Source organism: Nicotiana tomentosiformis, chromosome 4 (genome assembly GCF_000390325.3).
Source record: "Nicotiana tomentosiformis chromosome 4, ASM39032v3, whole genome shotgun sequence".
Taxonomy (NCBI): Eukaryota; Viridiplantae; Streptophyta; class Magnoliopsida; order Solanales; family Solanaceae; genus Nicotiana; species Nicotiana tomentosiformis.
In genome coordinates, this window is record NC_090815.1 from 110,132,505 (window position 1) to 110,156,728 (window position 24,224).

The 24,224-nt window shown below is 40.5% G+C and overlaps 1 long non-coding RNA gene across 1 annotated transcript; it reads left to right on the plus strand.

The window, feature by feature from the left end:
* Positions 1-13,704: 13,704 nt before the first annotated feature.
* On the plus strand, positions 13,705-14,714 carry LOC104093680 (uncharacterized). Its single transcript, XR_685702.4, has 3 exons — positions 13,705-14,295; positions 14,382-14,458; positions 14,555-14,714. It is a non-coding gene; the product is annotated as an uncharacterized lncRNA (long non-coding RNA).
* Positions 14,715-24,224: the final 9,510 nt, after the last annotated feature.

Below are 24,224 nucleotides of genomic sequence, written 5' to 3' on the forward strand. Positions count from 1 at the left end.
TATGGTTTCTATTATAGTATGTATGCTACTGAAATAATATATGTGAATGAATTTGATTATTAAGTCCCCAAGAGTCATGAACCTATATAATGACCTCAAGAGGTCAAGGGAGTGAATAATAAGATGGAAGGGAGATGTCCATTGATAAATGACGATGAACCTTAAGAAAAGGAATTGGGCCCATGTGCCTTTGAAATCGACTTATTGATTTACCATGCATGCGCTAATGTAATGAGTTGTGTTTCTCCATGATGAGCATGAACATGAACATGAAATATTCCAATGATATGAGTAATTACGACGTTAAATGTAATGACAAACTATGTTGTTTTGAGTTTATATATGGTATTGTGATTGTGGAATACACCTCCACCCGCATATATTGGGGTGAGGCGGTAAGACCTCTTTGTGTATGGATTATGGTATTGTGGAATACACCTACACCCGCATATATTGGGGTGAGGCGGTAGGACCGCTTTGTGTAGGGATTGTGGTATTGTGGAATACACATCCACCCGCATATATTGGGGTAAGGCGGTATGACCGCTTTGTGTAGGGATTGTGGTATTGTGGAATATACCTCCACCCGCATATATTGGGGTGAGGCAGTAGGACCGCTTTGTGTAGGGATTGTGGTATAAACCTCCACCCGCATATATTGGGGTGAGGCGGTAGGACCGCTTTATGTAGGGATTGTAGTATTGTGGAATACACCTCCACCCGCATATATTGGGGTGAGGCGGTAGGACCGCTTTGTGTAAGGATTGTGGTATTGTGGAATACACCTCCACCCACATATATTGGGGTGAGGCGGCATGACCGCTTTGTGTAGGGATTGTGGTATTGTGATACACCTCCACCTGCGTATATTAGGGTGAGGCGGTAGGACCGCTTTGTGTAAGGATTGTGGTATTGTAATACACCTCCACCCGCATATATTGGGGTGAGGCGGCATGACCGCTTTGTGTAGGGATTATGGTATTTTGATACACCTCCACCTGCATATATTGGGGTGAGGCGATAAGACCGCTTTGTGTAAGGATTGTGGTATTGTAATACACCTCCACCCGCATATATTGGTGTGAGGCTGCATGACCGCTTTATGTAGGGATTGTGGTATTGTGGTACACCTCCACCTGCGTATATTGGGGTGAGGCGGTAGGACCGCTTTGTGTAAGGATTGTGGTATTGTGATACACCTCCACCCGCATATATTGGGGTGAGGCGGTAGGACCTCTTTGTGTAAGGATTGTGGTATTATGATACACCTCCACCCGCGTATATTGGGGTGAGGTGGTAGGGCCGCTTTGTGTTGGGATTGTGGTATAGTGATATACCTCCACCCGTATATATTGGGGTGAGGCGGCAGGGTCGCTTTGTGTAGAGGTTGTGGTATCGTGATACACCTCCACCCGTATATATTGGGGTGAGGCGGCAGAGTCGCTTTGTGTGAGGGTGGTTATAAAGGATCCGTGACTTAATATCGATAAATTTGAATGGAAGCTCTTAATAAATTTGCTTGACGTTAACGTCTATCTAAGACCATTTATTTTTACCATGATTCATCATATTCATGTTGTATTACCAAGCCCTTGAATAGGTGTATTTGTATCGTGTAAGTGAATGCTGTGAATGGTCTATGAGACGCATAGGTGTATAATATGATATGTGAACACTAAAGACGGTCTATGAAATGTATATGTGTAAATTAAGGGAGGAAGGTGTGTGATGACCCAAAATATCATCTTTAAATTTAATAATTAATTCTGTGTTCTAAGACCTCGAAAAGCACTATTTATCATTCCTTGACTTGCGTGTATAGTCCGTAAAATTTTTCGGAAAGTTTTCAGGTGAAAAAAATGGATTAAAATGTGAATTAGAGCTTTAAAACTCAACTAAGTTAACTTTGGTCAACATTTTGAGCAAACGGACTCGGATCAGTGTTTTTGACAGTTCCTGTAGGTCCGTATCGTGAATTGAGACTTGGGCGTATGCCCGGAATCAAAATCAGAGGTCCCTAGCCCGAGATATGGAATTTTAATAAAAAATTAAAAGTTTAAGTTCAAATAGTGACCGGATGTCGAATTATGTGCAAACGACCCCAGAATAGAATTTTGATGATTCCAACAGCTCCGTATGGTGATTTTGGACTTAGGAGCGTGATCAGAATTTTATTTGGAAGTCCGTAGTGGAATTAGACTTGAAATGCCGAAAGTTGAATTTTTGGGAAGTTTGACCGGAGGGTTGACTTTTTGATATCGAGGTCGGAATCTGATTTTGTAAATTGTAATAGCTTCGTTATGTCATTTATGACTTGTGTACAAAATTTTAAGTCGAGTCGACCGGAATCGGAAAATCGAGGAAAAAGCATACTAATTGGTTAAATTGGAGCAAGTCGATGTAAGTGACTTGTCTAACTTTGTGTGGGGGAAATTTCCCCTAGAATTGATATTAATGTGATAATTAAAATGTGTTGAAAGTCGTGTATACGAGGTGACGAGTGTGTACACGGGCTAAATATGAAAGATTATATTTTTAAATTGTGTAGATCATTGTTGCGCATTTATTAAATTATTTTATCTTGTTATATTCTTCATTATTGATTTGATTTGTATACTTTAAATTTGTTTGACCTTTTCCTGCTAATTGTTTTACCTGTTTGGTTGAAACTTGGTTTCTTTTATTCTGTGCATTATTTGAAATTGATTTTCTTTAAATTAAATATTATTAATATGAAGTATTTGACATTTTTAATTTGGTATTGAAGCAACGTATTAAAGATTTGAAATATTATTTTGCTAAATTATTTATTCCTAAATATTTTTGTAAGATTTTTGTACTCATTGTGATGGAGTCGTAGGCTCTTTATTATGGAAAAATATTATTGTTGATTATGTTGGCATGAGCCGGGAGCTCTTTATTGTAGAAAATATCGTTGATTTATTTTGGCAAATTAAAATATTTGGGCATTTGAGGTGCAAACTGTGATATATTGTGATATTGATATGCATGCGGTGGTATAAGGTCTGGGTATTGAAACGCATGCGGTGAGATAAGGGTGGCTTGATACGCTTGGCTAGTATGGGGAACTACTAGAAGTCATGCGGTGTGATAAGGATGGCTAAAACGCGGGATGCTATTTTGGGAAAAATATTTTCTTTCAAATAAATTGTGAAGGCTCCCGCGGCGAGATAAGGAAATGAGATATTATGAATTTATTTATGATTTGGGACTACGAGGCAGTACCTCGGGAGTGCCCTTGTTGATATTGATTTATGGCCGCAGTTGCCTTTGATTATTTGTTGTGATTTCTTGAAGTTGAAAGGAAAGTTTGTTTTGTTTCCACGAGATATTAATTGTAATTATTTGGTGTGATTAAATGTGACATACTACTTGAATCATTTCCATTGTCATTTTATCTTATTATATTGTTTAAATATTTTACCATGTCATTATTTATTCTCCAGTAGGGCCTGACTTGACCTCGTCACTACTATACCGAGGTTAGGCTTGGCACTTACTGGGTACCGCTGTGGTGTACTCATACTACGCTTCTGCACATCTTTTTGTGCAGATCCAGGTACATCTTATCAGACCAGGCATCATTAAACTAGTTGTACGAGGAGACTTCGAGGTATATCTGCTAGCGTCTGCAGACTCCAGAGTCCCCTTCTATCTTACTATGTTGTCTTCCTTATTTGCTTTAGACTCTGATGTATAGAGACATAGAGAATAAATTCTTAGAAGCTTGTGACTTATTTCTACCGGGGTTTGGGAGTTGAAATTATTTGAATTGTAGTTTATTTATTTTAGATATTTATTTTTATTCTGTATTGATAGGCTTACCTAGTCTTAGAGACTATGTGCCATCACTACCTCCTACAGAGGGAATTTGGGGTCATGACAAGTTGGCATCAGAGCTCTAGGTTCATAGGTGTCATGAGTCACAAGCAGGTTTAGCAGAGTCTTGCGGATCGGTACGGAGACGTCTGTACTTATCTTCGAGAGGCTATGGAACTGTTAGGAAATTTTCACTTCTTTAATTCCTTATCGTGCGACATTGATTTAGCTTGAAACATATATATTATATTCCTTTGTATTCACTCATGTATGACATTGCACACTCGGTATCAGTTATGCGTCGATGGTTCGTGATGCCGCAGATGGACTACGAGGGAGCCAGAGATGCTCAAATATTGCCTCAACGTGTGGTTCTGACTGAAGATACGGGCGTATTGAGAGATCACCTAGTGAATCATGTGGGGGTACAACGGACATTGGCGTCTGGTTGATTTATACGAGATATGAAGGTTATTATTGTGGATCATCGGACGTTGTGACCTATGACTTCGCGCTGAGTGGGGGGAGTCCACTACCAATGGGTGGATTGCGGGGTCATGTGTTATATCAGTTTTGGCCTAAAATGTATATATGTGCTACTGAAAGGTTCCCTAAAATTTACACATGTTTAAGGCTTGAGAGTTGTAGAGGATAAGGTTGGGACTTGCGGTATGTCCGCTTTCTCAATAATCATATACTTCAGTACCAAAGGAGTTATAGAACTAACTCTAAAATTGCAGAAGGTCTACTCAGCGTGGGCGTCACGGTTGCGGATTTTAGGGTGCTTCGGAGGAAGTACACTTGTTGACGAGATTCTGGACTATATGGTTCGTGCAAAGATTTGTCTGCATGAAGCTCTACTTTTGTGATCATTGTGTATAAACAGGGGTAAGGGTTACCCCAAAGAAGAATCGAAGAGTATGTTAAGAAATAGGTCGGCTCAATAGTGTAGAGTGAGCATAACAATAGAATAAATTTGCCTTGGGAGAGATAATTCTCCACCGGTGTTCGTGGAAAGACTATGAAGAGGGCAGACCAGCCAATGCAACACTGCCCACTTGGCTCAGTTCTTATAAATGCTTTTAAAAGAGTTTGTTTCTCGGACTCTTCGTAATGCGTGGCGTATAGGGTTAAACGGTTGCATTAGGTCATCATGACGGTGTCGGAATATGCCATCAAGTTCAATAAGTTAGCCGTCATACTCCTACGTTGCTTCCTGCAACCAGAGAGCGAGTCCACAGACTCATTAAAGGACTCAATTATGATCGTAAAATTTGTACGACTCGGGAGCTATAGGCTGATACTTCATTTCTGCTAGTTGTAGAAATTGCCAAGATATTAGAACGTATTCGGGGTGAGGAAAAAAAAGGAAACTAAGGAGACCAAGACGTCTGGAGGTTCTGGGGATTTAGTGGATTCTACTCTGCAAGTATAAATCATTATGGCGGGGGCTCAGGCAGTCGGCCAGCCCAGTCCGCACAGCGGATTACTCGGGGTACTCTAGTAAGTTCTTTTAATGCACCACTGACATGAGTTCCTACAATGGTTATTCCAGTTATCTGGCACAGACTCAATATGAACAGCCTAACCCGCAAAGAGGTTATTATGAATACGGTGATACTAGGCACATCATGAGAAAATTGTCCCAAACTTGGGAGAGACTTATTTCATCAAAGCACTCAGGCTACGTGCCCCATTGCAGTTACTACACCACCCACACGGCCAGTTAGGGGTGGAGGACAGACGGGTAGAAGGCGTCCTAGAGGTGGAGACCCAGCCGTTGATATATTTGTTTTATGGTATGGCGGAGGTCACTACATCAGTTGGTGTCGTTACATGTATGACCTTGATATAATATAAATGAATAATTTCCTTAACTTGATTCGGTTTTGAGTATCGAGACGAGTCCTCCTATTGTGCTCCACTTATGAGTGAGCTTCATAATTCTATAATCTACTTATGTGTTTACTCCTGTTGGGAGATTTTATGGAGATAACTACGCATATCATTTCGTGTTGGTCACTAATAAGAGTTGCGAGGCTAAATGTGGCTTTCTGTTACTCATTTCGGTAAGTTTTGATATAAATTCAGAATAATTAATTGAAAATTGTGAATTATATGACCTATCGGCATGTGGTTCATTATGTGTTGTGATTTCGTTTAACGAAAATTATTTAAAAGGAGAAAATGGAAAAGTTTGATTGGCACGATGTGCAAATTACTTGTGATTCGGAACTGAGGATGAGATCCTCACATTTTAATATAAAGTGATATGTTTAAACCGGGCTACGAGCTGTGGTGGAATTTATATAAGGACGAAATCCTTGTGAGGAAAATTCTTGTGTTTAAGTTCTTCCTTGTGAAATTAAATTTGTACTATAGTACTAATAGGGAGTCATGCCTGTTAGACTTATTTGAAAATTCTTATATGAAATTCTTTGTGCATATTTGTCAAATTCGTGTTGTAATTATTAATTTTTAACCTACGAGGTAGGTGCCCGCTCAGGTGGCGTTAAATGTGACTCGTTAATTTGGATAAATAATTATGAGGTCTTCATGCCTCGCATCTAGTTATCAGTATAGTGAAGGTTTGCAACGAGATTTTGTTAACATGAGGTTAATTGAAGATTCTGTAATTGATTATGAACAACTATTAAGACCAGATTGACCCAAGAGGGTGCCCCATTTACAGGGTCAAACGAGTGTGAGTTGAGCTTTCGGAAGCTCAAGATCACTTTGACTACGACACCAGTTTTGGTATTACTTAAATGTTCAGGGTCTTATACTGTGTATTGTGACGCGTCGCATATTGGTCTTGACACGGTGTTGATGCAAGACGGTAGGGTGATTGCCTACGCGTCCAGACAGTTAAAAGTACATAGGAAGAATTATCCGGTCCACGACCTTGAGTTAGCGGCTATTGTTCATGCCTTGAAGATTTGGCGGCATTATTTGTACGGTGTCCATTGTGAGGTATACACCGATCACCGGAGTCTACAGCATCTGTTTAAACAGAAGGATCTTAATTTGCGGTAGCGGAGATAGTTGGAGTTGCTTAAGGATTATGATATCACCATTCTCTATCATCCTGGGAAGGCCAATGTGGTGGCCGATACCTTGAGTCGTAAGGCGGAGAGTTTGGGCAGCTTAGCATATTTAACGGTAGCTGAGAGGCCTTTAGCCTTGGATGTTCAGGCCTTGGCCAACCAGTTTGTTAGACTGGATGTTTCCGAGTCGAGTCGAGTTTTGGCTTGTGTGGTTTCTCAATCTTCTCTTTATGATCGTATCAGGGAGCGTCAGTATGATGACCCCCATTTGTTTATCCTTAAGGATACAGTTCAGCAAGGTGATGCCAAGGAAGTCGCAATTGGAGATGACAGTGTATTATGGATGTAGGGCAGGCTATGTATGCCTAATGCAGATAGTTTGCGTGAATTGATTCTCTAGGAGGCTCACCGTACGCGGTACTATATTCATTCGGGTGCTGCAAAGATGTATCAGGACTTGAGATGGCACTATTGGTGGAGGCGGATGAAGAAAGACATAGTGGAGTATGTAGCTCGTTGTCTAAATTATCAACAGGTGAAGTATGAGCATTAACGACCAGGTAGTTTGCTTCAGAAGTTGGAAATTCCAGAATGAAAATGGGAGCGGATCACGATGGATTTCGTTGTTGGGTTCCCACGGACTCGGAGGAAGTTTGATGCAGTTTGGGTGATTGTGGATAGATTGACCAAGTCAGCTCATTTCATTCCTGTGATTACTACTTACTCTTCATATCAGCTGGCTCAGGTATATATTCGCGAGATTGTCAGACTTCACGGTGTACCGGTATTTATCATCTCTGACCGGGGTACACAGTTTACCTCACGGTTTTGGAGGGTTGTACATCGAGAGTTAGGTACTCGTGTAGAGTTGAGTACAACATTTTACCCTCAGACGGACGGGCAGTCTGAACGCACTATTCAGATACTGGAGGATATGCTTCGTGCGTGTGTGATAGATTTTGGGGGTGCTTGGGATCAGTTCTTACCACTTGCGGAGTTTGCTTACAACAACAGTTGCCAGTCAAGCATTCAGATGGCTCCGTATGAGGCCTTGTATGGTTGGCAGTGTCGGTCCCCAATGGGTTGGTTCGAACAGGGCGAGGCTAGGCTATTGGGTACAGACTTGGTTCAGGATGCCGTAGAAAAGGTTAAGTTGATTCAGGATCGGCTTCGTACAGCCCAATCCAGACAGAAGAGTTATGCGGATCGGAAGGTTCGTGATGTTGCATTCATGGTTGGTGAGCGGGTATTGCTCCGGGTTTCGCTTATGAAGGGTGTGATGAGGTTCGGGAAGAAGGGCAAGTTGAGCCCTAGGTATATTGGGCCTTTTGAGATTCTTGAAAGAGTTGGAGAGGTGGCTTACAGACTTGCGCTACCACCTAGTCTCTCTGCAGTTCATCCGGTATTCCATGTTTTTATGCTTCGGAAATATCACGGCGATCCGTCTCATGTATTAGACTTCCGTTCGGTTCAGCTGGACAAGGATTTATCTTATATTGAGGAACCAGTGGTTATTTTAGATAGGCGGGTTCGAAAGCTGAGGTCAAAGAACATTGCTTCCGTGAAGGTTCAGTGGAGGGGTCATCCGGTCGAGGAGGCGACTTGGGAGACCGAGTATGATATGGTCAGCCGTTATCCACACTTATTCACCAGCTCAAGTACTTTTTCTAACTCCGTTCGAGGGCGAACGTTGGTTTTAGAGGTGGAGAATGTGATGACCCAAAATGTCATCTTTAAATTTAATAATTAATTTTGTGTTCTAAGACCTCGAAAAGCACTATTTATTATTCCTCGACTTGCGTGCGCAGTCCGTAAAATTTTCCAGAAAGTTTTCAAGTGAAAAAAATGGATTAAAATGTGAATTAGAGCTTTAAAACTTAATTGAGTTGACTTTGGTCAATTTTTTGAGCAAACGGACCCAGATCAATATTTTGACAGTTCCGGTAGGTCCGTATCGGGAATTGGGACTTGGGCATATGCCCAGAATCAAAATCCGAGGTCCCTAACCCGAGATATAGAATTTTAATAAAAAATTAAAAGTTTAAGTTCAAATAGTGACCGGATGTCGAATTATGTGCAAACAACCCCGGAATAGAATTTTAATGATTCCACCAGTTCCGTATGGTAATTTTGGACTTAAGAGCGTGATCGAAATTTTATTTGAAGGTCCGTAGTAGAATTAGACTTGAAATGCCGAAAGTTGAATTTTTTGGAAATTTGACCGGAGGGTTGACTTTTTGATATCGAAGTCGGAATCTGATTCTGTAAATTGTAATAGCTTCGTTATGTCATTTATGACTTGTATGCAAAATTTGAAGTCATTCCGGATTGATTTGATGTATTTCGGCACAAGATATAGAATTTAAAAGTTCAAAGTTCATAGATTTTTATTTGAGGTACGACTCGTCGTTTTGATGTTGTTTGATATGATTTGAGGCCTCGAGTAGGTCCGTGTTATGTTATGGAACTTGTTGGTATGTTCGGACGGGGTCCCAAGGGCCTCGAGTGAGCTAGCGGATGCGAGGAATGATTCGCAGAAGCGAAAATGCATGGGATGTCCAGGCATCGCGGGTGCGAAAAAATCACCGCGGATGCGAAGACTGCGGGTGCGAAAACTGTCATCGCTGGTACGAAGACCGCGGGTGCGAAAACAGTCATCGCGGGTGCGGTCTGCGGGTGCGAAGACCGCAGGTGCGAAGAAATCACCACGGATGCGAAACCCGCAGGTGCGAAGAAATCACCATTGATGCGAAGACCGCATGTGCGAAGAAATCACCGCGGATGCGAAAATCCTAGACAGAATGTTAAATAAAGAGGGAGTTCTGAGTTTTGCCATTTTTTAACCTTCAAGCACGGTTTTTGGGGCGATTTAGAGAGAGAATTCAAGGGAAACTTGAGGTAAGTCACATGTGATCATTTTTAGTCAATTATATTGGATTATCATTGAATATTTCGAATAGATTACATGTTTTTGAGGTGAAATTAGAGGATTTGGACCTAGAGATTTCAAAATGAGAATTTGAGATTTGGAGGTCAAGTTGATGTCGGATTTTTGTAAAAATGGCATGGTTGGACTCGTAGTTGAATACGCGTTCATATTTCGTAACTTTCGCCGAATTTCGAGACGTGGGCCCCACGGGCCATTTTTGAGTTAATCTCTAATTTTGTTGAAAGAAAAATAGTATTTTCTTATGAAATTGATTCTATAATTTTTGTTGACTGTATCAAATTAATTATGACTAGATACAAGTCGACCGGAATCGAAAAATCGAGGAAAAAACATACTAATTGGTTAAATTGGAGCAAGTCGAGGTAAGTGACTTGTCTAACTTTGTGTGGGGAAAATTTTCCCTAAAATTGATATTAATATGATTATTAAAATATGTTTAAAGTCGTGTACACGAGGTGACGAGTGTGTACACGGGCTAAATGTGAAAGATTATATTTTTAAATTGCGTAGATCATTGTTGCGCATTTATTAAATTATTTTATCTTATTATCTTCTTCATCATTGATTTGATTTGTATACTTTAAATTTGCTTGACCTTTTCCTTCTAATTGTTTTACCTGTTTGGTTGAAACTTGGTTTTTTTTATTCTGTGCATTATTTGAAATTGATTTTTTTAAAATTAAATATTATTAATATGAAGTATTTGACATTTTTAATTTGGTATTGATGCAACGTATTAAAGATTTGAAATATTATTTTGCTAAATTATTTATTTCTAAATATTTTTGTAAGATATTTGTACTCATTGTGATGGAGCCGTGAGCTCTTTATTATTGATGATTATGTTGGCATGAGCCGGGAGCTCTTTATTGTGGAAAATATCGTTGATTTATTTTGGTAAATTGAAATATTTGGGCACTTGAGGTGTAAATTGTGATATATTGTGATATTGATACGCATGCGGTGGTATAATGTCTGGGTATTGAAATGCATGCGGTGAGATAAGGGTGGCTTGATACGCGTGGCTAGTATGGGGAACTACTAGAAGTCATGCGGTATGATAAGGATGGCTAAAATGCGGGATGCTATTTCGGGAAAAATATTTTCTTTCAAATAAATTGTGAAGGCTCCCGCGGTGAGATAAGGAAATGAGATATTGTGAATTTATTTATGATTTGGGACTACGAGGCGGTACCTCGGGAGTGCCCTTGTTGATATTGATTTATGGCCATAGTTGTCTTTGATTATTTGTTGTGATTTCTTGAAGTTGAAAGGAAAGTTTGTTTTGTTTCCACGAGATATTAATTACAATTATTTGGTGAAATTAAATGTGACATACTACTTGAATCATTTCCATTGTCATTTTATCTTATTATATTGTTTAAACATTTTACCATGTCATTATTTATTCTCCAGTAGGGCCTGACTTGACCTCGTCACTACTCTACCGAGGTTAGGCTTTACACTTATTGGGTACCGTTGTGGTGTACTCATACTATGCTTCTGCACATCTTTTTGTGCAGATCCAGGTACATCTTATCGGACCATGCATCATTAAACTAGTTGTACGAGGAGACTTCGAGGTATATCTGCTAGCGTCCGCAGACTCCGGAGTCCCCTTCTATCTTACTATGTTGTCTTCCCTATTTGCTTTAGACTCTGATGCATAGAGACATAGAGAATAAATTTTTAGAAGCTTGTGACTTATTTCTACCGGGTTTTGGGAGTTGAAATTGTTTGAATTGTATTTTATTTATTTTAGATATTTATTATTATTCCGCATTGATAGGCTTACATAGTTTTAGAGACTAGGTGCCATCACGACCTCCTACAGAGGGAATTTGTGGTCGTGACAAGGTGCCACTTTCGTTGGCATTGTTTGTACATGTTACAATTACATTATATTATGTATTCCACGTATAGTTCATGTGGCGCAGTTGATCCTAAAAGAAGGTTAGAATGATGCAAGTATAATAAGACTTGAAATGTGATTTTATTGGATGTTTCGTAGTTTCTTGATGTACTTTAATTGCCTCTTATTTGAGTTACCGTATTTTTATATGTTGTTTTGACTACCTTACATATGAGTACTATTCCACATGTATTCACGTCTCTTTTGCCGGGGGCGCTGCATCTTTTACTGGATGCAGGTATACTTCTACAGGATGATATGGACCTTTGATAGGGATCTTCTTCACTACTCAACTTATGGTGAGCCCACTACAGTTCTAGTGGGTGTTTGGGTTTAGTTCGTTTTATGTATATAGGTATCTATTGTCATAGAAGCTCCATGCACACTATGGGTCATGTTATTAAAGATTTGAGTTTTGTCATGTATTTATGTTCACAGTATTTACAACTATTTATAGAGTTGTGTAACCACCACGAGAAAGAAAATATGGGCCATTGAGTCAAGTGTATTTAATATGAAAGTCAAGATTTTATTATGTTATGGTAAATCATGCATGAGTAATGATGAGAGGTTAATGTAAATTAGGCTTGCTCGACTGGGTTTACCCGGTTGAGCGCAGGTCGCGCTCCATAATTTTGGGGCGTGACAGTAGACATTGTGGTCATGATTATAAGGTTGATTCATGATTGAATGGAACAACATCATTGAATACTCATTTAAAGAAGTGTCCAAAAATACCACGGAAAGTTGATAATACTCAAACGCAATTGTGTTTACAAAAGGATGGGAAAATTAATGGTGGGGTACTTTGGAAATTTGAATAAGAACTAATTAGGAGGGCTTTAGTTGAGATGGTAATTACAGAGGAATTATCTTTTAGTTTTGTTGAAAAAAAAGGCTTTAAGAAGTTTATGAGCATAGGCCAACCTCTATTTAATGTTCCTTCTCGTAGGACAATTACAAGGGATTGTTTTCAAGTTTACAATGAAGAAAGGCTTACACTAATGAAAAATTTCAGAGAAGTAAAACCAAAAATTTGCCTTACCACAGACACATGGACTTCGTTACAAAGAATTAACTATATGTGTTTGACGGGTCATTTTATTGATAGAGATTGGGGTGTTGCATAAAAGAATACTAAATTTTTGCCCTATCTCTAGTCATAAGGGTGACGAAATGGCAAAAGTTATTGGTAATTGTTTGCTTGAATGGAAATTGGATAAGGTATTCATTGTTACTGTTGATAATGCTTCTTCGAATGATGTCACGGTCAAAGAATTGTCTAAACAACTAGATATGTGGAAAAATAATTCGATGAGTGGTAAGCATCTTCATGTGAGATGCATGGATCACATACATAATCTAATTGTGCAAGATGGTTTGAAGGAAATTGATGTTTCTGTAAAACGTGTTAGACAAGCTGTGAGGTATGTGAGATCATCTCCGTAAAGGACCTTAAAGTTTAGGGAATGTTGTGCACATCACGAGGTAGAGTGTAGCAAAACATTGTGTTTGGATATTCCTACAAGGTGGAATTCCACCTACTTGATGTTGGAAACGGCGCAAAACTTTGAGAAGGCCTTTGACAAGCTTTATCTTTTTTATGATGGATTTTCTACTCATCTTTGTACGCATGTTTGTGAAGATGGGAATGTTGCAGGTCCATTTGTATGTGAGGATTGGGTGAATGTGAGAAACGTGATAAAGTTTCTTGAAAGATTTCACGAGCTCACCGAAAAAGTTTCAGGTTCAAGTTATGTTACTTCTAATTGTCATTTTGAGGATATATGTGAGCTTGATAGTCATTTGAAAGCTTGTTTAGCTAGTGATGATACTAATTTGAGTAAGATGGCAGGGAAGATAAAAGAAAAGTTTAAAAAATATTGGGGGTGAACCGGAAAAGATGAATAAAATGATATCCATTGCTTTTGTATTAGATACTCATAACAAATTAGAGTATGTTGGTTTTGCACTTGAAGAAATGTTCGGGGAGGGACCAAGGAAGAAATTAACTGCCGAAGTGGATGCTTATTTGAATTCTTTGTTTGGGGAGTATCAAAAAACATATTCCAAAGGATGTTATCTTTAATCATCTCCATCTAAATCTACTTCATCTGATGACACATTTGAGCCATCTAGTGGGAATGTGAGAACAAAATCTGTGAGAACAAAGCAATTGTTGAAAAGGCAAAAGGAAGACTCCGGAAGTGTAGGTGCTAAATCTGAGTTGGAAAGATATATTGGTGAAGGACAAGAGCCATTGTCTGATGATTCTGATGACTTTAAAATCTTAGATTGGTGGAAAATTAATGCGCCTCGATTTCTTATTCTATCTGAGCTAGCTCGTGGTGTATTAGCCATTCCAATTTCAAGTGTTGCATCAGAATGTGCATTTAGCACCGGTGGCCGCATTCTTGATTTATTTAGGAGTTCATTGACTCCTCGGTTGGTGCAAAGTCTTGTTTGTGTTCAAGATTAGTTCAGATGTAAGGATACTCCTATTAATGTTGAAGAAGATTTGGAGTTTCTTGAGCAAATTGAACTTGGTAAGATTTTGCGTTAAATGAGTGTTTTAGTAAAAATTAGTTTACTTTGTAAGTTTAAATGACACACTTTATCAAATTATATTTAGATATGGCAACGAGCGGAAGAGAAACTTGCATTGTTGAAAGAGATACTAGCATTGTTGATGCATAGTTTGAACAAGTGGTAAGTTTAAAGATTTGCTTGTTTTATGATATTCTTTTGTTATTTATAATTAAAAATATTTTATTAACTTGTGAACTTTTCTAATTTTTTTTGTAGGTTCAACTATGCCTCGTGGTCCTAAAGCTAGATCGCTTATTTGGGAATATTTTGAGCTAGTTAAAGTAAATGAAGAAGCTTCCAAAGCAAAGTGTCTTCATTGTGGTCGAGTTTATAATTGTCATCCAAAGTATTATGGCACTTATGGCTTAGTGAAGCATATTAAAAGTGTCTCGTGCCTCATCCAGTGATTCGTATTAAGACTTTAAGTATCATTTTCTAGACTTACTTTGTGGGTCGTGACTAGTTTGCCACTGTTTTGTTGTTTGGTGATGGTATTTCTAGACTTATTTTGGACTTTGGTAGCTTCTAGATTTGCCACTGCTAGGTGTTCTGTTTGCACTGATGCCACTGAAGGCCTCCCTGCTCTCTGTGTGCTTGTTCTCTATAGTCTATTCTCAGTTTCATTTATAATGTAGTTTCAAATTAGAGTGTTATTGTCAGCAAAACTTGTGTTAGACTGTCGTCTGCCACTATCTTTCTCTGTTGCTGGGCTGGACGAACAACAACTAAATGACAATTTGCTGGGCTGTCTTTCTCAAAAGTCAAAATGACAATTTGCTGTTGGGCTGGACGAAAAGCAAATAAATTATAGCCTTGTTTATTGATGTTCCTACAAACCGTAAATACTAATTGTTCCTACAACCGTTAAAAACTAAAAAAATAAACCGGAAATAACCGAACCGAACTTTGAAAAAATCGCACCGAACCGTAAATACTTTGATTTGATATGGTTATTAATATTACAAAACCGAAAACCGATAAACCGAACCGTACTTTCATAATAACCGACTGACACCCACCCCTAGATGGTTCGCAGCTATGAGCAGGTTGAAAGGGAGGCCAAGAGGCCTCGTGGACAGGGTAGATTTAGCGGTGTTCCTTCTGGGGGACAGTTCCACCACGGTAGGGGTTGTCCTTTCAGACAAGCTCAGACGACTCGCCTAGTCTACCGTGGTGCATCATCTAGCCACGGGTCACACAGTCATCAGCAGGGCCAGTCGTAGTTCAGTACACTACCAGCGCAGAGTTCTCACCATACATCGTCAACTCAGGTTTCCACGGGTAGTTCCTCTGGGCATCAGGAGCAGCAGTTCCTTCAGAGGAGGGGTTGTTTCGAGTGCGAAGATTTCGGTCACATTAAGAGAGATTGCCCTATGTTGTTGAGTTGGGCTCCACAATAGAGTACTCGGCCGATGGCACCAGCATCTCCACCACCCATCCAGCCAGCTCGAGGTGGGGCTCAGTCAGCTAGGGGTCGCCCGAGAGGGGGAGGCCGATCGAGGGGTGGCCAGGCCCGTTTCTATACTCTCCCCGCCAGACCAGATACCATTGCTTCAGATGATGTGGTTACAGGTATTATCTTAGTTTGCCACAGAGATGCCTCTGTATTATTTGACCTTGGTTCCACTTATTCATATATATCATCGTATTTTACTCATTTTCTAGATATGCCATGTGAGTCTCTAGTTGCATTTTTTCTTGTATCCACTCCATTGGTCGATACTATCATTGTGGACCGTGTATATCAGTCATGTGTGGTGACTATTGGGAGTCTAGAGACTAGAGTTGATCTCTTGTTGCTTAGTATGGTCGATTTTGACATGATTTTGGGTATGGATAGGTTGTCTCCATTCATGTTGTTCTAGATTATCACGCTAAGACCGTGACGTTAGCGATGCCGGGGTTGCCGGGGGTTGAGTGGAGCGGCTCTATTAACTATGTTCCCAGTAGAGTGATTTCATACTTGAAAGCTCAGTGGATGGTTGAGAAGGGTTGTCTATATTATCTAGCCTTTGTGAGGGATGTTAGTGCATAGGCCCATGCTATTGATTTTGTTCAGATGGTGCGAGATTTCCCGGATGTGCTTCCTGCAGACCTGTCGGGCATGCCGCCCGACAGGGATATTGATTTCGGTATTGATTTGGTGTCGGGCACTCAGCCCATTTCTATTCCACCGTACTGTATGGCACCGGGTGAGTAGAAGAAGCAGTTTCAGGAACTCCTTGATAAGGGGTTTATTCGGCCTAGTGTGTCACCTTGGGGTGCACCAGTTCTATTTGTGAAGAAGAATGATGGTACTATGAGAATGTGCATTGATTACAAACAGTTTAACAAGGTCACAATCAAGAACAAGTATCATTTGCCGTGTATTGATGAGTTGTTTGACCAGCTTCAGGGAGCGATGGTGTTCTCCAAGATTGATTTGAGGTCAGGGTATCACCAACTGAAGATTCGGGACTCAGATATTCTTAAGACAACTTTCAGGACCCGATATGGCCATTATGAGTTCCTTGTGATGTCTTTTAGGCTGACCAACGCCCCAGCAACGTACATGCATCTGATAAAGAGTGTGTTTCAGCCTTATCTTGACTCGTTCATTATTGTATTCATTGATGACATCCTAGTATACTATCGTAGCCAGGAGGAGCATGTTCAGCATATAAGGATTGTGTTACAGCGATTGAGGGAGGAGAAGCTTGATGCAAAGTTCTCCAAGAATGAATTTTGGCTCAGTTCAGTGGCGTTCTTGGGGCATGTTGTATCCAGTAAGGGTATTCAAGTGGATCCGAAGAAGATAGAAGCGGTGCAGAGTTGGCCCAGACCGTCCTTAGCCACGGAGATTCGGAGATTTCTTAGGTTGGCGGGCTATTACCGTCATTTTGTGGAGGGTTTCTCATCTATTGCATCGCTCTTGACTAAATTGACCCATAAGGGTGCTCCTTTCAGGTGGTCGGATGAGTGCGAAGAGAACTTTCAGAAGCTCAAGACTGCTTTGACCATGACTCCAGTTCTAGTTCTACCATCATCTTCTGGTTCTTACACAGTGTATTATGATGCCTCGCGGATCGGTATTGGGTGTGTTCTAATGCATGAAGGTAGAGTGATTGCTAATGCTTCGCGCCAGTTGAAGCCCCATAAGAAGAACTATCATGTCCACGACCTTGACTTAGCAGCTATTGTTCACGCCTTAAAGATTTGGCGGCACTATTTGTATGGGGCCAATTGTGAGATTTACACTAATCATCGGAGTTTGCAGCATCTGTTCAAACAAAAGGATCTTAACTTGCATCATCGAAAGTGGTTGGAGCTTTTTAAGGACGATGATATCACCATTTTGTACTATCTCGGGAAGGCCAATGTGGTGTCGATGCCTTGAGTCGCCGGGCGGAGAGTTTAGGGAGCTTAGCATATCTTCTAGCAGCAGAGAGGTCATTGGCATTGGATATTCAGGCCTTAGCTAGCCAGTTTGTTAGATTGGATATTTTTGAGTCGAGTCAAGTATTGGCTTGTGTAGTCTCTCGGTCTCCTCTTTATGATCGTATCAGGGAGCGTCAGTATGATGACCCCATCTGTTTGTCCTTAAGGACACAGTCCAACAGGGTGATGCTAAGAATGTCACTATTGGGGATGATAGTGCATTAAGGATGCATGGCGGGCTATGTGTCCCCAATGTAGATGGTTTGCGTGAGCTGATTCTCCAGGAGGCTCACAGTTCATGGTATTCTATTCATTCGGGTGCCGCGAAGATGTATCAGTACTTGAGACATCATTACTACTGGAGGAGAATGAACAAAAACATAGTGGAGTATGTAGCTTGGTGCCTAAATTGCCAGCAGGTGAAGTATGAGCATTAGTGACCAGGTGGGTTATTTTAGAAGTTAGAGATTCCGAAGTGAAAATGGGAGCGGATCACTATGGATTTCGTTGTTGGGCTTCCACGGACTCAGTGGAAGTTTGATGTAGTTTAGGTGATTGTGGACCGGCTGACCAAGTCAACTCATTTCATTCATGTGATGACTACGTATTCTTCCGAGCAGTTGGCTCGAGTGTACATCCGCGAGATCGTCAGGCTTCATGGCATACCATTATCTATCATTTCTGACCGGGGTACGCAGTTTATATCATGGTTCTGTAGGGCAGTAAAACATAAGTTGGGTACTCGAATGAAGTTGAGCACATCATTTCACCCTCAGACGGACGGATACTCCGAGCGCACTATTCAGATATTAGAGGATATGCTTCGTGCGTATGTGATAGAGTTTGCGGGTTTGTAGGATCAGTTCTTACCTCTAGCAGAGTTTGCTTACAACAATAGTTACCAGTCGAGCATCCATATGGCACCGTATGAGGCTTTGTATGGTAGGAGGTGTAGGTCTCCAGTGGTTTGGTTCGAGCCGGGCGAGGCTAGATTATTGGGTACAAACTTGGTTTCAGGATGCTCTGGAGAAGGTTAGGGTGATTCAGGATAGACTACGCATAGCCCAGTCCAGACAGAAGAGTTATGCGGATCGGAAGGTTCGCGATATTACATTCATGGTTGAAGAGCGGGTCTTGCTCCGGGTGTCACTCATGAATGGTGTTATGAGGTTCGGAAAGAAGAGCAAGTTGAGCCCGAGGTTTATCGGTCCATTTGAGGTATTGTGACGTGTTGGGGAGGTTGCTTATGAGCTTGCCTTACCTCCCAGTCTAGCAGGAGTTCATCCAGTATTCCACATTTCTATGCTTCGAAAGTATCATGGCGATCCGTCTCACATGTTGGATTTCAGCTCAGCCCAGTTGGACAAAGATCTATCTTATGTTGAAGATCCAGTGACTATTTTGGACAGGCAGGTCAGAAAACTAAGGTCAAAGAACATTGTTTCTATGAAGGTTCAGTGGAGGGGTCAGCCGGTCGAGGAGGCGACTTGGGATACCGGGCATGATATGCGCAGCCGTTATCCTCATCTTTTCACCACTTCAGGTATGTCTCTATGCTTGTTCGAGGGCGAATGATTGTTTTAGGGGGGGAGGATGTAGCGACTTGGCCGATTGTTTTGAGTGTCTTAGCCCCGATCTCCTATTTACTATTTTTCCCGTACCTGTTTCCGCTTATGTGACTTCTCGAGAGGTATTGTTTTTGGTTTCAGGGTGTTATGGGACATTTAGTCCCTAAAACTAAAGTTTAAGTCTCTTGATTTTGATAGTAGTCGGAAGTATGTGAAGACGACTCCGGAATGGAGTTTCGTCTATTCCGTTAGCTCCATTGGGTGATTTTGGACTTAGGAGCGTGTCCGGACTGTGAATTTGAGGTATGTAGCTAATTTTGGCTTGAAATAGCGAAAGTCGAATTTTTGGGATGTTTGACCAATGGGTTGACTTTTTGATATCGGGATCGGATTCCGATTCCAGAAGTTGGAGTAGGTCCGTAATGTTGAATATGACTTGTGTGCAGAATTTGAGGTCAAACGGACATGGTTTGGTAGGTTTCGACGTCGTTTGTGGAATTTGAAAGTTTAAAAGTTCTTTAGGCTTAAATCCAGGTTTAATTGGTGTTTTGATGTTGCTTTGAGTGATTCGAAGGTTCGACTAAGTTCGCATGGGGCTATATGACTTGTTGGTATGTTTGGTTGGGGTCCCGAGGGCCTCGCGGGTGTTTCGGATGCCCATCGGAAGGAAATTTGGAATTAGGCATTGCTGGTTTCTTCTGGTGTTCTGGTGTTTCGTACCTACGGTGGGAACCCGCAGGTGCGGCCCCGCATAAGCGAAGAGGAGGATGCAAATGCGGACAAGGTTGGGTTGGACTGAAAGTGCAAGTGCGAGGTTAGGAGCGCATCTGCGAAACTGCAGATACGAAAGGGGAGGCGCAGATGCGAAAATAGGCCTGAGTGAGAATGATCGCAGAAGCGGACAGGGCCCACATGTGCGCACCCACAGGTGTGAATATATGACCGCAGATGCGGAATCTGGGAGCTTAAGTGGGATCTGCACCTGCGATGGAATTTCTGCAAGTGCGGTGTCGCAGTTGCGACAGGAGGTCCATAGGTGCGGTTTTGCTGGGCAGAACCTATAAATAGAAGACTTCAAGATTTTTTACCATTTTCACATTTTGGAACTCGGATTTTGGAGGATTTTGAAGTGTTTGCTGAGGTAAGTTCCTTGTGCCTATTTATCTTCAATAATGGTGTTTACCCACTGATTGTACACCTAGTTGGTGAGTTTTTGAGGTGAGATTCGGGAGATTAGGGCTTGGGAATTGGAGAGTGATCTTTGGGTTTTTGGAGGGAAAAATGATGTCAGATTTTGATAAATTTAGTATATTGGACTCGTGAGTGAATGTGCTTTTGAGTTTTATGACTTTTGTCGGGTTTCGAGATGTGGGCCCGGGGGCGGTTTCAGCCTATTTCGGATTTTGACTTATAATTTCGTGTTTTGCTTGTGGAATTGGTTCCTATAGCCTACATTAATTATATCGTACTGCTTGTGGCTAGATTCAGAGCGTGTGGAGATTGATTCGAGGGGCAAAGGCATTGCAGAGTAGGATTTTGCACGGTTTGAGGTAAGTAACAATTTTAAATCTGGTCCTGAGGGTATGAAATCCCGGATTTTGGTATGATATGACTATTTTGGAGGTGACGCACATGCTAGGTGACAGGCGTGTGGGCGTGCACTGTGGGGGATTGTGACTTGGTCCACCCCGTAAGACTGTAAAGTCGAATAGACTATTGTTAATTACCTGTTCTCCCTGTGTTATAGAAATTTGACTGCAAATCATGTTAGAAATCATGCTTAGGCTATGTGATATTACTGTTGGGACCCGCAGAGGTCCACCCCGTAAGACTTGCTGATTGATGTCTTGTACTCAGTCATGGTTTTACTTGCATATCATATCTCAGCCTCTTCTTGATTTTTGTTGATACACGGTGTTATCTTTGTTTGGGCCGATCTTTGTGACTTTCGAGAGCCCGAAAGATTAGAGAGGTTGATGACTGAGTGAGGCCGAGGGCCTGTCTATGAGGTATTAATACTAGGGCACGTGAGTTGTTCATGCAGCACGTGAGTTGTCCGTACAACACGTGAGTTGTCCGTGGGGTTCCACATATTGATACTATAGCACGTGAGTTGTCCATGCAGTACGTGAGTTGTCCGTGCGGATATAGCGTTTGGGCTGAAAGGAGTCCCTCCGGAGTCTGCACACCCCCAGTGAGCGCAGGTACCTATTGATTGTTAGTACTGAGGGCTGAGAGCCGAGTGGTTGAGCTGTTGTGACGAGTTGAGTAATTGTTGCCCTAAGAGGTTGTACTTGCTTTTTCATCTGTTGATGCACTTAGTTGCTATCTGTCATTATCGTGAAATTTCTGAAAGATTCTATATCCGGATTTACCTGTATTTTAACTGTATAAGACTGATTTGATTTGAACTGCCGGATTTGAAAGCATATCTATTCTTTGCTGGAATTATTGAAAATGAATTGTATTTGTATAGCTCGTCACTACCTTCTCAGTCCTTATTTATTATTGTTACTTGCTGAGTTGGTTGTACTCATGCTACACCTTGCACTTCATGTGCAGATCCAGGTGTGTTTAATCACGGAGGTCGTTGAATTCGTTTGCGATCGAGTACCAGAGACTATGAGGTAGTTGCCGGCGTCCGCAGACCTTGTCTCTCATTCTATGTTTTCTTTCTTTTCTGTATTGATACTTAGACACTGTTTTTATTAGACTGGATATCTAGATGCTCATGGCTTGGTGACATCCCGATGTTTGGGGCTATTTCCACATTTTTATTTTGAATTCAACTCTGTTTTTATGTAAAAATTTCTAGTATGAAAAAGCTTTGAATTATCCTTTTTATGAAATATTGAAGTATTTTGAAAGGTCGGCTTACCTAGTACCATCGATATGCGCCATCACGATCGGTTAGAGTGTTGGGTCGTGACATTTTCAACCTTAGTTTTATAAGAAATAAAAGCATTGAAGGCATCGTCTTTATTTCTAAGCAAATACAATTTATTAAATCTAGAAAAATCATCAATAAAGGTCACATAATATCTTTTACCACCTCTAGTCATAGTCTACTTTAGATCGCCTAAATCAGTGTGAATCAATGATAATAAATCAGTTTCTCTATTTACAGAAAACAAGTCTTTCTGGTACTTTTAGCTTCAGCACATATTTCATACTTGTCTATATTGTTTGAGTCTAAGCTAGATATTAAGCCTAGTGACTACATTATTCTTATATATGCGATATTAATGTGTCATAGTCTAGCATGCCATAAAGAAACAGACTCAACCATATAAGCATAAGTAGATACATTTTCATTGATAACATCAGAAACATTAAGTACAAAGAGTTCTTGGTTACAATAGCCCTTTCCCCGCAAACACATTGTTTTTGGTCATTATGATCTTATCATATTCAAATGACACTTTCACTCCGACTCTCCCCAACAAGGATACAGAGATCAAGTTTGCCCTCATAGTTGGAACATGCAGTACATCAACAAGTGCTAAAGTTTTTTCCGAAGTGAGTTTCAGGAGAACTTTACCCTTACCGAAGGCTTTGGTAGTACTTGAGTCTCCAATGTAGACCTCTTCTCTATCATCCTCTACATGAGTATAAGACTAAAATGCTTCTCGATTTGCACAAATGTGACGAGTAGCCCCGGAGTCTACCACACATTCTTTTGCATATGCTACAATGTTTACTTGAGAAATGACACTTGCAATAATAACACCTCCTTCAGCTAAGTTAGCCTTAGGAGTATTAGTTTTTCCTTTGTCATTTCCTACTCTGTACCTACACTATTTGAGGCATGATGGCATGGTTTTTCACAAACAAAACAAGAGCATTTTTTTCTTTTAAGGTTAAGATTTTTAGGCTTGTAACCTTGAAACTTATTCTCGTACCTTTTGCGGTTGTTGTTGCTGCTTTGCACTAAATATGCTTTAAGAGTTGTCATCCTAGTTTTGACAGACTCTTTTCTATTGGAATCTCCAATTAGGATGTGGGTCATAATTTTCTCAATGGTGAATTTTTTTTGTTTGTGCTTTAAGTTATTTTTATAGTCACTCAATGATTCGGGCAGCTTCTTAATTAACACTCCAACAACAAACTTTTCTGGTAAAGACATCCCCTCGGCCTTCAAGTCTTCTAGCAATTTTTTATATTCGTTGATTTGCACGTTCATCTCTTTGTCATCTCTCATCTGCCACTGATAAAATTTTCTTACTATAAATTTTTATTTTGTAGTTTATTCAGCAGTGAATTTTTTAATTAAGGCTTCCTATATGGCTTTTGCTTCCTTATAACTGCAACACACGTCAAACAGTTCATTAGAAATAGTTTGCAATATGGTATGACGGCATACCTTGTTGGCATGTTGCCATGATTTCACTATTTTATTATCATCATCTGCACTAGGTTGTGGATGCAGCAGTGCATGTGCAACACCATGGACATCAAGCAGTGAGAAAATACGTTCTTGCTAATGCTTGAAATTTTTATTGGCGAAAATTTCAATATTTGACACATCTGAAAATGGCCGGCCATATGGCAGTGCAACTGGGGCTGAAACAGCTAAGGTAGCGCCAATATTGGTAGTATCAGTAGTATTTCCAGCATCAGTATTTTTTGCCATAGTTTCTTAGATTGTAGGAAATGAGAGCAAAAAATTTAAATAATAACACTGCTATAATATTCTTTGTAAGCAGATACACGGGTTGACTTGAGTCGTGCTAGACACTGTCCTAAAAAACTATTTCAGCAGTATGAAATGTCTCCCCAGGATTAAACAAGTCTACCTCTATTTAAGAGGATACAGGAATCAGGAAAATTAAATTACAAACTCGGCTAGTTAAAAGAGAGAAATAAAAGAAATTAAACTACTAAACTTTGAGAAGAAAAAA